Raw genomic sequence first — 18,925 nt, 5'->3', positions numbered from 1 at the left:
TTTTATATCTAGATTTATCAGAAGGGTGTTTTACTTCTATCTTACTCTGGAAGCGTCTTGGGGAATGGAATACAATCTGAGGGGCAGAGTTCATGCTATACCTCTCTCAAGGTCAAACATCTGAAACATACTCAAAACTTCTCTTTCTTCATATTGTCTCTTCTTTTGAGGCTCAGCTGACCTGGAGGGTTCAAAGCACTGTCACTGATCCTCTCTAATTATTTGTGCTGGAGAGAAATCAAGGCTGACCACAAAGGTTATCCATTCACCTGCAAGCCATACTCGGCAGTAATCCGCATCTTCCTCATATTGCAGAGTTATAAGGACCAGGATTTTTAATTTTAAAGTGAGTCATTTTAGGAAAATAGTTATTAATCATATTTGAAGAGGAAAATATGTCTCTGGCAACTTTGTGATAGGAAAAGAAAATCCTCTCTTGAGGAGATCATAAAAATGTCCTGAAATAGAATTTCTTTAAAATCTGCAGTCAGGCTTTATCAAGAGAAGGAATCTTTCCTCGAGGCATTAAGAAAGATATTTTGCTAAATTTGAATTAAACTCATTTACATGTAGACAGAAAAATAAGCAAATACTGCTTTTTGTTGTCTTAGTTTCACTTGTTTTCCTGTTTATTTTTCTTTTTAAGTTATTCCTGTAGTTATTTCTGTCTCTTCCTCACCAAAGTGACTGTGGCTGTGTAAATGCCACTGGCTGATCATGTTTCCTGGAGCTGCTCTCTCTGAAGCTGTGGCACTGGACTCCCACTTGTTCAGACACCTTCGGCATGATCCTGCCCACCACTCATAGTCAGAAATCCTATCCCAGTCTTACCTGCCCCTGTTCCTGGGGATGTGGGGATACAGCTGCTAGTCTTGCCCCCAGCAGCACCCATCCCTCTGCAGCACCCAGGCAGTTATATTTGAAAAATCTCACTCAGAAGAGTGTGGTGATTGCTGTGTCCTAACAGTCCTCCTGAAACCACATTAGCAGTCAAGCAGTGTGGTGCCCTGAAAGCGGGTTTTATAGAGGAGGGATGGCATTTGTTTCCAGGCCACCTTGTTAACCAAGGTCACCCAGATGAGCTGAGATGGGGGATATCATTCAAGCTGTCCCCATGGAAAAGACTTTATGTCCAGACCAGCTGACTGGCCATGTGGAGCAGAAACAGGAGTTACAGTGGGTTCCTAGAGTCACATGTCCTCAGTCCTAAGGGTGGCCCTCAGAGTGCTGAGATCTCCCAAAATAATACATGTAGCTGAAAGCCTCTTCTTTCATATGACCAACTCCAGACCCATCTGGAGTAGATTCAGATGGCTCCAAAGCTACCACTGGCCAAAGCCGAGCCTGGCATCCATGCTGGTGGCACCTCTGGAAAAATATACTTAAGACCAAGAAACCCCAGAGGCCAGGGAGGAGGAAACAAAAAGTGAGAGAAGCTGCAGTGAAAACACTGAGGTCAGGGAGCAAGGAGGGAAGGTTGCTCCAGGCACTGGAGCTGGCATTCCCCATGGAGAGCCTGAAAGAAGAGGTTTTTGCTCCTAAAATACTGCATCTTGTAGGAAGAAGACCCACAGGAGAAGGGTAAAAAATGAGGAAGAAGAAACAGTAGAGGCAAACCATTGTGGAAACTGACTGCAAGCACACAGTCACCAGCTCAGGAAGAAGGGAAAACTGAAAATTAAAATTAGCAGAGGGAAAAAAGGTGGGGAAGATGATTGAGGGAGCAGCTAGTTGGGAATTTGGTGATAGCCAAGACTAAACAGCCACAACAGTTTCTGTTCTTGCAGTATTTGGTTTGGGAAAAGATAAGAGATATAAAGCATGTACACTGCATTAATGTGTGTTATTCTGCTATGAAATATTTGGATATACCATTATCTGAAGACATTTAAGGTTAAATAAATACACAGTTTTAAAAGTGGGGTGTTTTTCCTATATTTAGTAAGAACAAATGGCCTTTATTTTGAGCTTATTAATTTCTTCCTTCTTCCTCTATGAAACTAAATTGAACTTATCAGCTCCTCCCAAACTTTATTACATTAACTAGATTTTTGAGGCTATGATGAGTTTACTGCAAGTCTTGGAGGCTCTACTAAGCCATTTCAGTTTTAAAACTGAAAACTTATAAAGGATTTTCCTTTCCACAAAATAACTCATAAATCTAAAGGCTGGAGACCTCCATTAGTGATTGTGACCCTTCTAACCTTAAACAGAAGTTTTACTTTAGAGGATCTAAAGTACTGACTGCAAGATGTCTCCTGAAAAGAGAATAATTAATTTCATTGTTTCAGTGACTGGACAACAGGTAGAAATTGACACTGCATGAAGAGCTTAAAATGGGAACACAGAATCACCAATATTTCAAAAATTCCAAAATTTGTTAAAATATTAAAGCAACTAATATTTGAGAAAAAAAATACCCAAACCCAAACCCAAACTAACCATCCCAGACCAAACCCCAACAACTTTTATACAGGAATTAGAAGAAACTTTTCATACAGAAGATATTTATAAAATATCCTTTTCAAAAAATTTACCTCTAGCAAATAAACACTACTGATGGAAGTGTTTGTTTGCTAGAGGTAGCAATCCCTTGCTTAGCTGCAGGTTATTTGCAAAGAGAAGGTAAACTAGTTTCAGGTCTTGCTGTACTTGAATGAGAACCCATTCCTATGTGAGGAGAGCTGAAGAGGGTGGTTACACATGTGCATGTTCTGAAACCCATGTAGAATGCTAAGCTACTTAGAGGGATGACATTTTCCCCAAAGTCAGGGGTTGTACCTTCCTACCACATGGAGACACTGGCTGCGTTCTATGTATTTTTCTGAAAATCCCAAACACAGCACAAAACCCTACTTGCTTGTGTTCTACGCCTTCCCAATTAATGAGCTAGAGGTATGGGAAATAAACTTTGAAGATGTACTTGTTCCTTTTCTTTTTTTCAACTGTTCATTCACATCAGAGTGCAAATCAATTTCCTCTGAAAATTACTCCAGGTTCCCAATGACTGCAGCTACTGTTCCATCAAAGATCAAGGACCAGCTATCTGGTTAACATTGCCATTTCACAATTCTGGTACAAAACATATATTTAAACAAAGCTGGCTGACCTGAGTGAATCTTGAAAGAAGAAGGGAGGAAAGGCTGCTTTGGAGAAAACAAAATTTATAGCCACAGAGCATCATTAGAAGCTTCCAGTTCCTTCTTTGGTGTGAAATCTTTTTTTTGCTGGAAAATATTTGCACCACTCAGTTTGTCCAGTAAAGTATTTGTAGTACAAGACTCTAACTCAGACTTTCTCCATGAGCTCTGATGAACATGTAATAGAGTTTGCATGTGCTAGCAGAAAGCCATTTGGAGTTACTCACTCTGTGCTCCTCATCCACCCCAGGATACCAGACATACTGCAAGTGTATTCAACAGCTGCAATTCTACTTATGAAATGGGTAAGAGGCATAAAAGAACAATTAAAGGCACCTTGAAGCATGTAGAAATTCTATATCTGTCATCTGCAAAACTAACTAGCAGATGTCTTCTGGAGATTTTAATTGAGTCCCTCCATCCTTGTCAAAGTTTCAAGCAAAAATTGATGAAAATAAGTTCTTCTCAGGGAGTAAGTTGCTGCTAACACAGGAAGGTGTAATTTCCACCCTTGTGCAACATCTTCATTGACTTCCTTTTTTCCCTGTACTCAGATGGATTAACATTATACAGTCTTGAATGTATCTTAAAAAAAACCCACAAAAACTCAGCAGGCTACCAGAATGATTTGAAATTGCAATTTATATTCATAGCACAATAAAATGTGGAAGTGTTTATGTGTGTTTTTCATAAAGTTCTTTTCAGTTAATGATGTAAATGAATGGGAAAGAAAACTCTGAGATATCCTTGAGTTTATTAGCGCATCAGTCAACATCAGTCTTTTCTTAAAAAAAACGCAACCTTAAAATTAGTAATGGTCTCCCACTTCATCTGAGTAAGACATTATTCTAACACAATCTGACTTCGAGTTCTGAATATTTGAGTTAGGAATGGTATAAGGCCTATTAATAAAGGTTATCTATTTAACCTTCAGGTAAATTTAGCTGTTTCTAATGTTTTTTTCTTAGGTATATTAATCTTTCAAGGTTTCTAGTGACAGTAATTTGCATTTATATCATAACTCTCCTACAATAAGTACCAAAACCCCTTTCAAAATTAGTTTAAAAACTCAGAAAATAAATCTCCATACATCACTCTGCAAATCTCAATAGACTTTTAAAGGCTTGTTGTATTCAAGTCAGTCAGACAAAAAGATAGGATCAAGATTCAAAGACACAAGCATTAGGAACATCTGTGACTTATGGACTATATAGTTGCCCTTACTTCCACATCCATACAGAACTTGAGAAGCTTTTGGACATGGTGCAACTATCAGGGATTGTCCTGTGTAGGAGCAGGAGTTGGAGTAGGTAGGTCTCAAAAGAGCAACTTCATGTATTATCAGATTTTTCCATAAATTATTAGATTTTATTTAACAAAACTTTCATTTCTTAAAAAAAAATCAGAAGAAAAAAGTAATGTTATAGAAGACAATATATGGTGACTGCAGGGAAGATCTGCAAGAGTTCTTTTCCACAATAATAAATAAGACCATTCACTGGTTTGTATTAAAACAGCAAAGTAAAATGTTTTTTTTTTCATTTGAAAATGATGTTAATAAAAAAGTAATTCAGAAGCTGTGTTATTACCTAAAAGACTAGGTGACCATTACTTTAATTAAGAAGTCAGACCCCAGAGAATATGATCAAGCAGGATTTTCATAGTTTGCCTCTTTCAAGAGGCAAAGCACAATAAGATGCTTTAATAATATTGTGAAGAAGCACAATAAGATAATAAATATTTATTTTCAGCTATCAGAAATGTGCATTTCAGCTTATATTCCCCATAGAAAGGTGAAACTAATATAAAAAGATTAATTTAAAATAATATACAGTTATCACAATTTTACACTTAATATTTCTTCATACTGTACTGTCATCAGACTTTTGTAGAAATATTGCCCTTCAAAGTTTAGAATAAAAAAAGCTTTATAGTTGCTGATTAATTTATTCTTATTGTTTTCTTATTATTCAAAGATACGTATTTGACAAAGATATGTATTTGACAATGTTTTGATTGCAAAGATTTAAACTTTTATGTTATGGTCATTATTAAAGCTGGTTCTATCACTATAAATTGCATGTATGAAACATTTATATATTCTTTAGGAAATGCATGCTTACAGCTATCATGAATTAGAAATCACATTCCACATATATGTTTAGATGCAAATGCATTCAAGCAGATTTTAATGTTATTATAAGCATTGCTGATTATCAGGTAGATGGCTTTAACAAACATTTTGCTGCAATATCCCTAGGTCTAGCTGCAATAGTGGTGTGGGAAGGAATCAGATACTTGGCTGTCAGTGAGTTTTACAGCTTCAACTGTCCTCTTCAGAGAAGAGCAAAATATCTGATAATGCTTCTGTGATTCTACAAATCTGACTGGCATTTGCAAGTTAATTCTTCTCATTGTGCTGAGGTGGTTAACAAAAAGATAGCATGAAGGAGAAATACTATAAGGAACATCTAGAATACTTGTATTTCAGAAAACAAATTTCTCTCTATAAGGCATACTTCACGCTTCTATGCATACATACACATGTAGATGTGTAATCTCTTTATAGAACTGTGGGTAGGTCAGGTTTTCAAGACATTATTGGACATGCTGTCATCACCCCACAGAGAAAGATTTAGAGTTCTGGAGACTCTCCCAAGCACCAACACTAAGCAGTTCCTGGTAGGCATGGTAACCTATGAGCCTTGCTCCAGATTTCCAAACTAGCTTAGTTGTACCTAGTAAAGAGACCTCCATATTTGCTCTACTTCATAGCATAAAAGCATCAACTAATTAAATGGGCATAGAAATTTTACCATTCCATTTAAATACAGATAAGTCTTCTTCCTCAGTATTTAAGAAGACCATTCAAGCACTTCCTAATTTTATAATGAATTTTTGCTCACTTTCTCGTTTCTACATGAATAAGATCCCCACAACTTATCCTAGGTGATTAGTCATAAGGTGTGAAAATGCATAAAGAAGTCGAATAGCTTTGTTTTTTCTTAAGAAAGGTGCAATGATAAAAAAGCTTGTAGGAAAACTCAATATTTATTTCTGAATGTGTCTTACTTATCTTATTCTGATAAAGAAACTTAAGGTGTCAACTATCATTCAAGATGTCTGCTTCTAAAACAAAATCCTACCCCATACCTTTAAAAGATAATATGTATTGATCCTCAAATTTCAGTCACTCTGGGGCTAAACATTCTTGAAATAAACTTTGATGAAATATTCAAAGTGATTTTCCTCTAAAAATTGTTGTTAAAAAGAAAAGACTAGGAGTTTAGATTTACCAATTAAAGGGAACACAACTGATTTACACTCTTTTTTGGTCTTGGTTTTCATTTTGTATTTTAAAGAAGGATTAATTCTTTCAGAGTTTTTGACAATTTAAAATACATTTTAAAAAATTGGGTTTTTTAAATAATTACTCAGTATGTTTCTGTCACTTTTGACAAAATGCTTGCCTTGTGGCTGTGCCTCTTAAGAAAACCTGCAGAAAGTTATTGGGATAGGACACCTTAGCTAGAAGTTATGGGGATGAAAATTTCTTGTTTATATGGAATAAGCTATCCAGTCTCTGTATCCTCCCCTTTTTCATGCAGCTTTGGGTATTTCAAACAAATTCAAACAAATTTGTTTTCAAGATCTTTCTCATATAATTGCATAATTGACCATACAGACCCAAGAAACAAAAATTAGGATATGAGAAATCATCCAGAGCAAGGATCAGATAAAAGATAGTAGACACAGCCAGAGAGTTACTTTAATCTCACTAATATAATAATAAAGATAGACACCACAGAATGAGAAAATAGGAAAAATAACATTTTTTTCAGTAATTCAGTTACTGAGTACACAGGATTGCCAGGTCCAGGGAATATCTGTTTAAGAGGGAAAATTCTCTTCTCAAGCAAGGATTCTTCCAGGTATATCAGCAACACAGATATTTTCCTTTTTTTAGTCCTTATTATTGCACAAATGTTTGTTCTATTCAGAGCGCAATTTCTAGAATGGCCACTTCAATATGTGCTGTATTTTTTCCTTTTTTTCTCTTCTTCTCTTCAATTGATGGATCAAAAATGGGAATCTTCATTTATTAGCACTATTTATTTTAAATTCACATTAAATTTATTTTTAAAAAAATTGCATGCCATATTCTATTTTTAAAAATAGATGGGCAGAGGGCACTATATTACTACTTGAGAGTGCTAACATAAATAGAGCAAGCAGTCAGTTTTCCTTCAAAGCAAGCTTCTTGTATTTCATCTTATTTTCCTACCTCTCCACTTTCTTGTTCAAGTGGCATTTATTATAGATGTAGCGTTACAGTATGATGCCAATGAGACATTTTCTTATAAATATATAAATTGAAAAATGGTCAGGACATTTGATTAATGTTTTCAACAGTCGTAACCATATTTACATTTGAAAAATCTAGTTACCTGCTTTATATACGTTTCAATTTTAGTATCTGCTGTAATTAAGTTAAATAATATTCAGTTTACTTAATCCTGCAGTTGCTTCTTGTTCATTCTGCTTCAAGAACACCTGGACGTTAACCTGAAGTAAGTATTGTATACATAGTTGGTAAATCAAAATTGGCTGCAATATTGTGGTACTCAGTGGTCATTTACAAGCAGCATGTAGGGGTTTTTCTCCATTGATTTCTTCTCTTTACTCACACAACACATTTTTATTTTCTGCTATTTCAGTTAAATACAGCCATTACCAAGTCTATCATACCGAAGATTCTTTTTTTATGAATAATATTTTTTTCTTTCCTTACATAAAATTGTTGAAAAGATGCAATGATCAGTATGTTATGAACTAGAAATAAATGTGAAAACTGTAACTGGTATAACGAGTTGGTGTTTAGAATAACAAAGTATGAGACTTTAAAGGCTTTAAAGCCTTCACTTATTGCTCTCTGCTGCCAGAATAAGTTTATGCAAATATTTTTCTGGTCTTCTATAATGATGTCAAAAGCTTTAGAGCTGATAGGGGAAAGCGAAGTTGTCAAACTAAAGGTAATCATCATAAGATGAGTTTCTAACATGCAGTACCACCCTTAGTGGTACCACTCATGGCCCACTGAAACTGCCAGACCAAGCAGGTTATCACTTTCTCAATCAGGCCTCAACTCAGCCCACTCTCCAAAGGCTAATTGACTACTGTCTTTTCCTAGTAATGACAGCACCAAAGGAAAAGTTAAAAGCTTATTCAGAAGCATTTTTTTTAGGCAGAGAGGATTGAGAGGCCTGTGGGGTAGACAGGGTACAAAAGCCAGCCACACAGATTTACTGAGCTACTGATTAGGTGTGAATTGTATGAGAAATCACCCTTTAACAAGAACTGCCACTGCCCCTTCCCTGGAAACTGTAATCTGAAGGAGGGGCAAAGAGAAAACAGATTAAGATCTTTTTCCTAAACTGAAAATTTTGAGGGCTTTTTCTTATTTCCCTAATAATGAGAGTCACTTAGGTCTTATGACATGGGATTTTGTAACATACTTGTCGGGATCAGGAAGAAAAGTTTTTGGTGCATTTGAAGACTCATCCTAAGCTGTTCACTAAACCTGGCCACATGCAAGGTTAGAAAAAAACTTGGCAATCATGACAGTAGATAACTTGATAACCTTTACATTTTATTTCAATCAGCTGTGTGGATACCCTTCCGTAAAATAATTTAATGTGAAAACTGAACTTCGGCTTGCTGACAGCAAACGTAAAACAAGTTATCATTGGTCACAAAGAGTTTCTTGTGGTGTCATAGCAGTGATCACCATAACAACATCAGCAATGACCAATTACCAGACTAGTATCTGAGATGCCAATTTTCCCTCCACACGTTTCAAACAGGAAATAAAAATGGTGATTGTGCAGGTCAAAAACAAAATTTAAACTTGATGTTTTATGCACATAAAAAATTCTTGTCTGCATATTTAATTCAAAAGCAGTGCCTTGCTTAAAGAAATGTGAGTTTGCCAGAGCTCAGGGCTAGTAGGACTCAGTCTGGAAAACAACATGGGATCAGTTCATTTGGCATATTTTCTGACTGCCACGCCACCACTTGGCATTTTGTGGCCCCTGAGCAAAGGGTGTTGATTGAGATGCTAATTTCTGGTTCTTGCTGCAGCTTGCCCAGGGCAGTGAAAGTAATGCAGCAGTTTCAAAACAGTTGCACAGGATATTGTCTGGCTGGAATATTTGTCTCCAGCAAGGCATCCTATTTCTGCCTATGTCTCTTGCCATTTCATACAGGGAATTGAAGGGAACAAGAGTAGCAAGGAAGCAGTATGGATTCTCTGCTTTTGATTGTTAGTTTACATTTCTCCAAAGAGGTATTGCTAAAATGTTGCCTAAACATTACCCTAAAAATCTCTCTGAATCATTACAAAGATACTCTTTCCCTAGCAATTATGCTCGGAAGTTTTCTCATGGAATAATGAAATGGTCTGTTGGTCCACCAGAAAGCTGTGATAGTTGTAATGGCTTTCCATTCTAGTTGTTCCTGTGTGTTCAGCCCCAGAGCTCCCTCATTCAGGATTCAAATCACAGCCATATATGAGGACTGGCTGCTCCCGGCAAGATGACAAAAGTGTGAACTAGCTGAGAAAACAAACTCCTGTCCACTGCAGTGGGTTTGCCCAGGCCAGCACTAGATTAAGCAGAGGAGAACCTTTATTATACCAAGGTGTCAGGATGCTGCCACCTATATTACATATTAACACAACTTCGACATTTCCTATTACGCATTTATTTGCCAACGTCTCTCTTAAACAATACTTTTAGACAATGCCAAAAATAATGTACATCTTCTAGAAACTGGCTTGCACAATGTATATGCACAAGCCTTCTTTTGCCTAAAACTCAGCTGTTTCATACATGAAAGAGGATACTGGGGGTGTAGTGGGTAGATAACATGAAGTTATCACAGCAGCTATATTTTAGGTTGGCTATATTATCATTAACAAGGGGTCTATGAGTGGGAGCATGGACACACAACAAATATGAAAGATGTAATTTGTGCAAGAAACATTTACAATAAGGTAGTAGAGACGAGGGTACTGCTGCATTTGCACTCCATGCTTTAGAAATGCAATGAGGAACATAACACAGTCTGAAACTCCTATGACCAGCAGTGCTCCCATTTAATCTAAAACAGCATGCAGAACATCTCTTTACCCCACTCCCTGGAGGGAACTTATAAAAAAGCTTTTGGGAAAGTGTGTCTACATAGTTTTTCAGGTGTAACGCTTCAGTCCCTTAAAACATTGGATCTTGTTTTCCTAGTGTAAGATAGCTGCAGTGTTGTCAACCCTCACAGCTTACAAGTTAGTGTATTTTAAAAGTCTGAACTGTGGTAATTTTGTCTTGCTTGAGAATTTTAGTGTCTCTATGAAAAGGAACTGAGATTTTTATTCATATAGCAGCACAGTATGCATGAGTGTATGAGACCCTAGTGCAGCCTAACTACACCAGTAAATAAGACTGATAAAATTTCATCTTCTAGAGGGTATCATGTTTTGAATCTTCAGGTTTGAGCAGCCCCATAGTCATCCTTGTTTACTCAATCAGTCCAAGTTTTGCAGCTCTTAAACGCAGTAAGTAGGGCAAAAATATGTTTTTGTACAACCACCTCATAAGAAAAAAGCAAAAATGTTATGGTGATACCTTTTAAAGCTGAATTACTACAATGTTTGACAAGTCACACACAAGAAAAAAAAAACCTCAGAGGTACTACTAAACTCAAAATAAGCATGAATGGATGAATGAATTAATGAATAAATGAGGACAGCTTTCTGCAGTCCTTGTATAATTTCTTCTCCTTGTGAAAACTCATGTGGATTTAATAGCTGGACTTGCAGTTGAACTAGATTATGTTATGTTCAGCATGTAGAAAATGAAGAGTATTGAGTAGAAAAACAAATAATTTACGTTTGACCCAACTATAAAATGTGTAGCAATGACTCCTCTTCAGCTGTGAAAATTGCCTGACTTTCATCAAACAATGCAAAATAAGTAATATTAAGACTAAAAAAATGCTACTATGTTTAGGTTTTTCTTAGAGGAATGAAAACAAATATTTTTATTATTACTATCATTATTATTAATTATTATTATTTATTTTAAATATAAATAAATATTTTTCTATATGTGAATACATTTGCTAACTTCATATGACCTCTGTTATAGGAAATGCTTTATTTAGCTGGTTATATCTTCATCTCCTGAATATACAGGCTCACATGCCCAAAGAATCTGGCTGCCGTTTGTGGTTTTGAAAATAAACCAAGTGAGAGGCTTTAAGTCAGAAATAAAATTTAATGAGAAGAAAAGGAAAATAAAATAGAATAAAATAAAATAAAATAAATACAAAAAGAAAAAACCACTGACAGAGTCAGAATACAACTTGATCAGGGTGATGGAAACAGTCCAGACGAGATGGTCGAAACAGAAATCTTGTAGAAAGGTCTGGTAGCTCTGGTTCTTTGGGAATCCAGTGGGTGAGGGCGGCTTCTACTGTCCCAAATCCCAGCTTATATCCAGGTGAGAATGCTTGGCTCTTCCCCATGGGTGGAGCATCTCACAATGGGATGATGAGTCATGGAAGAGGGCCTTGATGGCCCATTAAAGAGTCATGCAAAAGGCATTGATGGGCCATTAACTAAAGACGGTGATAGAATACATCCTAAACTACAATTCAGGACAATCCACCCCTTATTCTATTACCATCTACAACATGCTTAAATTAATACATTCTTACAGATGAATGCATATATACATACAGAATGAAACCTTACACACTGCTCTCACTTAAAATTAAGTCTCCCTGTGGTACACAACGGGTTTCTCTATCTTTCTGCATTACCCACCAAGTGTAGCCAGGTCTTTGAGCAAAGACAATCCCATGGACGAGTCTGCCTTTGCCTGAAGTGGGATTAATCTAAACACTCTTTCCTAAAATGCCCTTCATGTGTAACACAGGTACTTTGTCTCCATCTACTGTGTGTAAGGGTTCAGACTGGGCAGGACCACCTCGATTGATAGACTCTCGGGTGTTAACCATCCATGTGGCTTTGGCTAAGTTTAGTTCTCAATTCTTGAAGGTTCCTTCACCAAGTGCCTTCAGGGCAGTCTTTAATAGCCCGTTGCACCGTTCAACTTTTCCGGCAGCTGGTGCATGATAAGGAATGTGGTATATCTATTCAATACCATGTTCTCTAGCCCAGGTGTTTATAAGGTTGTTCTTGAAATGGGTTTTATTGTCCGACTCAATTCTCTCAGGGGTGCCATGTTTCCACAGGATTTGTTTTTCAAGGCCCAGGATGGTGTTCCGGGCAGTGGCATGAGGCACAGGGTGGGTTTCCAGCCATCCAGTGGTGACTTCCACCATGGTCAGCACGTACCGCTTTCTTTGGCGTGTTTGGGGAAGGGTGATATAGTTAATTTGCCAGGTTTCCCTGTACCTGTATTCAGCCATCATTCACCATACCACAGAGGCTTCATTCGCTTGGCCTGTTTGATTGCAGCGCAGGTTTCACAGCTGTGGATGACTTGTGAGATGTTGTCCATAGTGAGGTTCACTCCTCCGTCACGGGCCCATCGATATGTTGCATCTCTTCTCTGATGACCAGAGGCATCATGGGCCCAACGAGAGAGGAATAATTCTTCCTTGTGCTGCCAATCTAGATTCATTTGTGATACTTTCACCTTGGCAGCTTTGTCTACTTGCTCGTTGTTGCGATGCTTCTCATTAGCCCGGTTTTTGGGTATATGCGCATTTACATGTCTAACCTTCACGGTCAGCCTTTTTACTCGGGCGGCGATGTCTTGCCAAATGTCAGCGGCCCAGATGGGTTTTCCTCTGCGCTGCCAATCGGCCTTTTTCCAGCGATTCAGCCATCCTCATAGAGCATTAGCTACCATCCATGAGTCAGTGTAGAGATAAAGCCTCAGCCACTTTTTTCGTTCAGCAATTTCTAAAGCCAGCTGGACAGCTTTAAGCTCTGCAACTTGACTTGATCCACCTTGTCCCTCGGTAGCTTGTGCAACTTGTCGTGTGGGGCTCCATGCTGCAGCTTTCTATTTCCGGTTAGCTCCTACAATTCGGCAGGAGCCATCAGTGAACAGAGCATATTGACTTTCAGTCTCCGGTAGCTCATTATATGGTGGGGCTTCCTCAGCGCGTGTTACTTGCTTTTTTTCTTCTTCTTCTTCAGATGATAATCCAAAAGTTTCACCTTCCGGCCAGTTCGTTATAACTTCCAGAATCCCAGGGCGATTTGGGTTTCTAATGCGGGTGCGCTGTGTAATGAGGGCAATCAATGTGCTCCATGTGGTATCGGTGGCATGATGTGTGGAAGGAATCTTTCCCTTAAACATCCACCCCAGCACTGGTAGTCGGGGTGCCAAAAGCAGCTGTGTTTCAGTGCCAATCACTTCTGAGGCAGCTTGGACTCCTTCATAGGCAGCCAAGATCTTTTTCTCTGTGGGAGTGTAGTTGGCCTTGGAGCTTCTGTAACTTCTGCTCCAGAATCCCAATGGTCGGCCTCGAGTCTTCCCAGGCACTTTCTGCCAAAGGCTCCAAGACAAACCATTGTTTCTCGCTGCGGAGTGAAGCACATTTCTCATATCTGGTCCCGTCCTGACTGGGCCCAGGGCTACTGCATGAGCAATCTTTTGCTTGATTTGAACAAAAGCTTGTTGCTGTTCAGGCCCCCAGTGGAAATCGTTCTTCTTGCAGGTCACCAAGTAGAGAGGGCTCATGATCTGACTGTACTCAGGAATGTGCATCTTCCAAAACCCCTTGGCACCTAGGAAAGCTTGTGTTTCTTTTTTGTTGGTAGGTGCAGACATGGCTGTGATTTTCTTGATTATTTCTGTGGGGATTTGGCGACGACCATCTTGCCATTTGACTCCCAAGAACTGGATTTCTTGAGCTGGTCTCTTAACCTTGCTTCTTTTAATGGCAAAACGAGCTTTTAGCAGAATTTGGATAATTTCCTCTTCTTTCTTGAAGACTTACTCTGGTGTATTTTCTTATATGATGATGTCATCAATGTACTGCAGATGCTCTGGAGCCTCACCCTTTTCCAGTGCAGATTGGATCAGTCCATGGCAGATGGTGGGGCTGTGTTTCCACCCCTGGGGCAGTCGGTTCCCGGTGTACTGCACGTCCTTCCAGGTGAAGGCAAACTGAGGTCTGCACTCTGCTGCCAAAGGAATGGAGAAGAAGGCGTTGGCGATATCAATGGTTGCATACCACTTTGCTGCTTTGGACTCCAGCTCGTACTGAAGCTCTAACATGTCTGGCACAGCAGCGCTCAGTGGTGGCGTGACTTTATTCAGACCACGGTAATCCACCGTCAGTCTCCATTCTCCACTGGACTTACGCACCGGCCAAATCGGGCTGTTGAAAGGTGAACGGGCCTTACTGACCACCCCTTGGCTTTCCAGTTTACGGATCATCTCATGTATGGGGATCACAGAGTCTCTGTCTGTGCGGTATTGCCGACGGTGTACTGTTGCTGTGGCAATTGGTACTTGTTGTTCTTCTACTTTCAGCAGTCCCACAGCAGAGGGGTCATCTGAGAGACCAGGCAAAGTATTCAACTGTCTGATGTCTTCTTTCACTACTGCGGCTATCCCAAAAGCCCAACGATATCCTTTTGGATCTTTGAAATATCCATTCCTGAGATAGTCTATGCTGAGGATGCATGGGGCTTCTGGGCCAGTTGGGATGGGGTGTTTCTGCCACTCGTTCCCAGTTAAACTCACTTCGGCCTCTAATACAGTCAGTTCCTGGCACCCTCCTGTTACTCCTGTAATAGAAATGGATTCTGTTCCTACATACTTTGATGGCATTATGGTACATTGGGCTCCAGTGTCAACCAATGCCATATATTTTTGTGGGTCAGATGTGCCAGGCCATCGGATCCACACAGTCCAGTAGATCCGATTGTCCTTTTCTTCTTTTTGGCTAGAGGCAGGGCCCTCCTATTCCTGGTCATTGCATACGTTGTTCTCTTCCTGTAAATGAGTTGCTGAGGTTTCTTCAAGAGGATCTGTCATATTATCATTCCTGTAACATATGGAGTTCTGTGCACGAGAGACTGGAGCAACACTGATTCTAGATGAGCTTTTTGTGGTAGGCATTTCTCTTTTCAGTTCACGTACCCGGGCTGCTAAGGAGGAGGTAGGTTTTCCATCCCACTTCTTCATATCTTCTCCATGTTCCCGAAGAAAAGACCAAAGGTTACCTCGGGGTGTGTATCCTCTCTCCCTGGCTGCGGGACGCCTGCTCCTAATCGCAGAGACTCTCGTCGGCTCTGGTGAGATATCGTAAATTTCTTCCTTAACTTCTTTTTTCAGTTTCTGATGGCCTTCTTCAATTAAGTTCCTGACTTGCTCAGCCAGTCTTGTTTCCACAGATGAGACATGGGCACGAACTGGGGTGCTGACAGTGTCCTCGTAAATCCTTAGTTTGTTAGCCAGGACACCCACCTTGTCCTCACCTTCTCACCATTGCAGTGTTGCCAGGTAACGTGAGTACATCTCTGGTCCAAGCCGTGCAAATCTCAACCACATCCGTGATGTGCACTGGACATCATCTGGGCTCTTAGGAAATCTCTCATCTTCTGCAAAAATGATCTCCAGCACAGCCAATTCCCTTAGACATCGGATACCTTGTTCTATTGTGTTCCATTTTCCTTGGTGCACTAGGAGGTCTTCTTTACAAAGGTATCTGTCTTTCACACTTGTTAGCAGTCGCTGCCAGAGGCTGAGAGTTTCTTGGTTTTTTCCAATTCCCTGGTCAATGACCACATCCCGGGACAGTGATCCCAGTTGCCTGGCCTCAGTTCCATCCAGAATGGTGTTATTGGCTGCAGCATCCCAGATGCGGAGCAGCCAGGTGAGGATGGACTCGTCGGTCTGACGGGTGAATTCCCTTCGCAGGTCCCGCAGCTCACCCAGAGATAGAGAGCGGGTGATGATCTCTGTCTCTTCAGCTGAGTGCGAAGGTCCTGCTCCATCCTCGTCAGTCGCTATGCGGACTGATTTGCTCCTTGATTTCTTCTTCTGAGTGGTGGCAACTGCTACTGGTTTAGGCTGTTCCGGTTCAGTGACGGTTTGTGTGGAGATGCTGACAGCACTTTTGGTTCCTTTCTCCTCTGTAACAGTCTGTGTAGTCGTCGATGCTGCTACTTTGCTTCTTTTTACCTCTTCTACTTCTTTAAGAACATGCTCCAACACACCATGCAGTGTTTTGATTCTAATCATGGTGCGGGCCGTACAGAGAAAAAGCAAGACTAACAAGAACATCATGCTGTCCTTGGCATCCAGAGGGTACTCAATATTTTCAAAAACTGCTGTGTCCTTCCTGAAAAGCTGGAAAAAATCATTCTTTATCCTCCCCACAGGGGCTGGGTGAGATTGTTGAGGCTCCAGACGTAGCATCCTAGACTAGAACAAGAATACAAAACTGGGTATATATTCTGAATAATGTTCATTGCCTCAGATTTTATCAAGCAATGGACATAATAGACCAGTAAAGCAATTTTAGTACCATATCCTGGTCTACGCAGGAGTATTAAGGCTGGCAGATAGTGCCCCACGTTCAGAAAAATATAGAGAGATAGGTATAAGACACATGTAAGCATGTTGGGCATCATAACAGACAGGTGTCTTCTTCAATAAAATTGTAATTTCTGACTTTTCTTATTGCCTCTGCCCCACGTTGGGCGCCAAAAATATGTTGTGGTTTTGAAAACAAACCAAGTGAGAGGCTCTAAGTCAGAAATAAAATTTAATGAGAAGAAAAGGAAAATAAAATAGAATAAAATAAAATAAAATAAATACAAAAAGAAAAAACCACTGACAGAGTCAGAATACAACTTGATCAGGGTGATGGAAACAGTCCACACGAGGTGGTCTTCCTGAAACAGAAATCTTGTAGAAAGGTCTGGTAGCTCCAGTCCTCTGGGAATCCAGTGGGTGAGGGCTGCTCCTACTGTCCCAAATCCCAGCTTATATCCAGGTGAGAATGCTTGGCTCTTCCCCATGGGCGGAGCATCTCACAATGGGATGATGAGTCATGCAAAAGGCATTGATGGGCCATTAACTGAAGATGGTGATAGAATACATCTTAAACTACAACCCAGGACACTGCCCATAGTCCATCTGCTTGTCAGGTTCCCTTAAGACAGCCATGAAGCTTACAGGCATAAGCACAGGTTCAGCATCAAGTCTTTTTGACAGAGGTCAAGACATTACAGTGCCTGAGCCTCAACTCTGGCCACAAGGCAGCCTTCAAAGAGAATATTCCCTGACCTATGCTTCCAGAAAAAAGAAACAAGGAGGTTAGTTTTTCTATCAGCAGAATGTTCAACCTGGAATTTTTTGGTGAAAGGACTCTTTTAATCTGACTGACAGTGTCATTAAACATGCACAGGCAAGATTCTCCCTCCAGGACACGTCTATTGTACTGCAATGAAGCCAGTCAGCTCTATACTTCTTCCAGTTTTCACAGAATGGCATCTTTATTTTTGTTTTTAGTAATTAATCCTTTCTTGGTTTCATGTTCTGTGCAACTGCCTTAACCCATGGCACATAAGAATTTTATTTTCCCACTATTTTCAATTCCACAGAATTTCAGAATGGTACAAACCTTATTTAATTTAAATCTAACTTTAAGTTTTATAAGAGTTAATGTACTACTTTATCTTTCATGAGGAAATGCTTATTAGAAAGTTGCATGATGCATTTTGGCTCCAGCCAGTATATTTTAAATAAGCTTGGAAGGAAACCAAGGAAGGAGAATGTATAAACTGACAGTTTGTGATGCTGGTGCTATTTCATTGAAGAATATTTTTTCTACATCACATAAAGCCTGAAATCCCCCTGTTTGCCAAAAGAAGTTATAGCTGTAGACAACTGACTGCAGTCACCCTTCTCCTTTTATTTTTATGTAACTATTTGCAGAGACATAAAGTAAACCACAAGATTGTATTATCCAAATGTGTGTTCGCTCATTTTTTCTCAGAGCTGATATTCTCTATTAGGTCACTGTTGAACCCTTAATTATAACCACATGATTTCTCTTGACAGAAAAATTTTATTTGAAAAAAATCACTCCCTTGGCAAGAACACAATACTAAATTATAAGGAATTATAAGATGTAGAGATCATGTACATTGATGCTGGTGTAGTGACATTCTTGCTGGCATCACAGGTATTCCAACACTAAAAAGCGAAGTTAGCATCCAATATGTTAATTATGAGTTGAAATGAAAAAAAACCCCAAAGCCCAGAATTTTGTTGTAACCTTTAATAAAAGCTAATAAATTCCTAAAATAGGTTTAAGTTTCACTCAGCTAGTGAATTTCTAAGTCCTGTAAGCTCCAAGACATGAGTAGGTTTTGATAACTAAGAATTAATACTTTGTATTAATTACAACTCTTCACTTTTGCTCACTTTTCCTTTTCCATGTATTAATATCTGCAGGACTGCCCAGAAAAAGACATCAGTCTCTCAGATGTAAAACAGAGTCTGACCCTCATTTTGGGACCCTCTCCAAGCACAGCTGAGAGCTTCACAAAGTTTAATATATCCACAGTCATGCAAAGTTTGAAAAATTGAAAGTGTTTTACCAAAAATTGAAGTGTTTTAAATAACAATTTGTTACTCTTAAGATTATTTGATTTCACCAAATGAGGAGATTAAATGAGCAGATGACATGTGAGATCAAATTACCCTTGTCTTGATGAACTCTCAAAG

The sequence above is a fragment of the Sylvia atricapilla genome, chromosome Z (assembly GCF_009819655.1).
Source record: "Sylvia atricapilla isolate bSylAtr1 chromosome Z, bSylAtr1.pri, whole genome shotgun sequence".
Classification (NCBI taxonomy): Eukaryota; Metazoa; Chordata; class Aves; order Passeriformes; family Sylviidae; genus Sylvia; species Sylvia atricapilla.
This window is presented reverse-complemented; position numbering follows the sequence as displayed.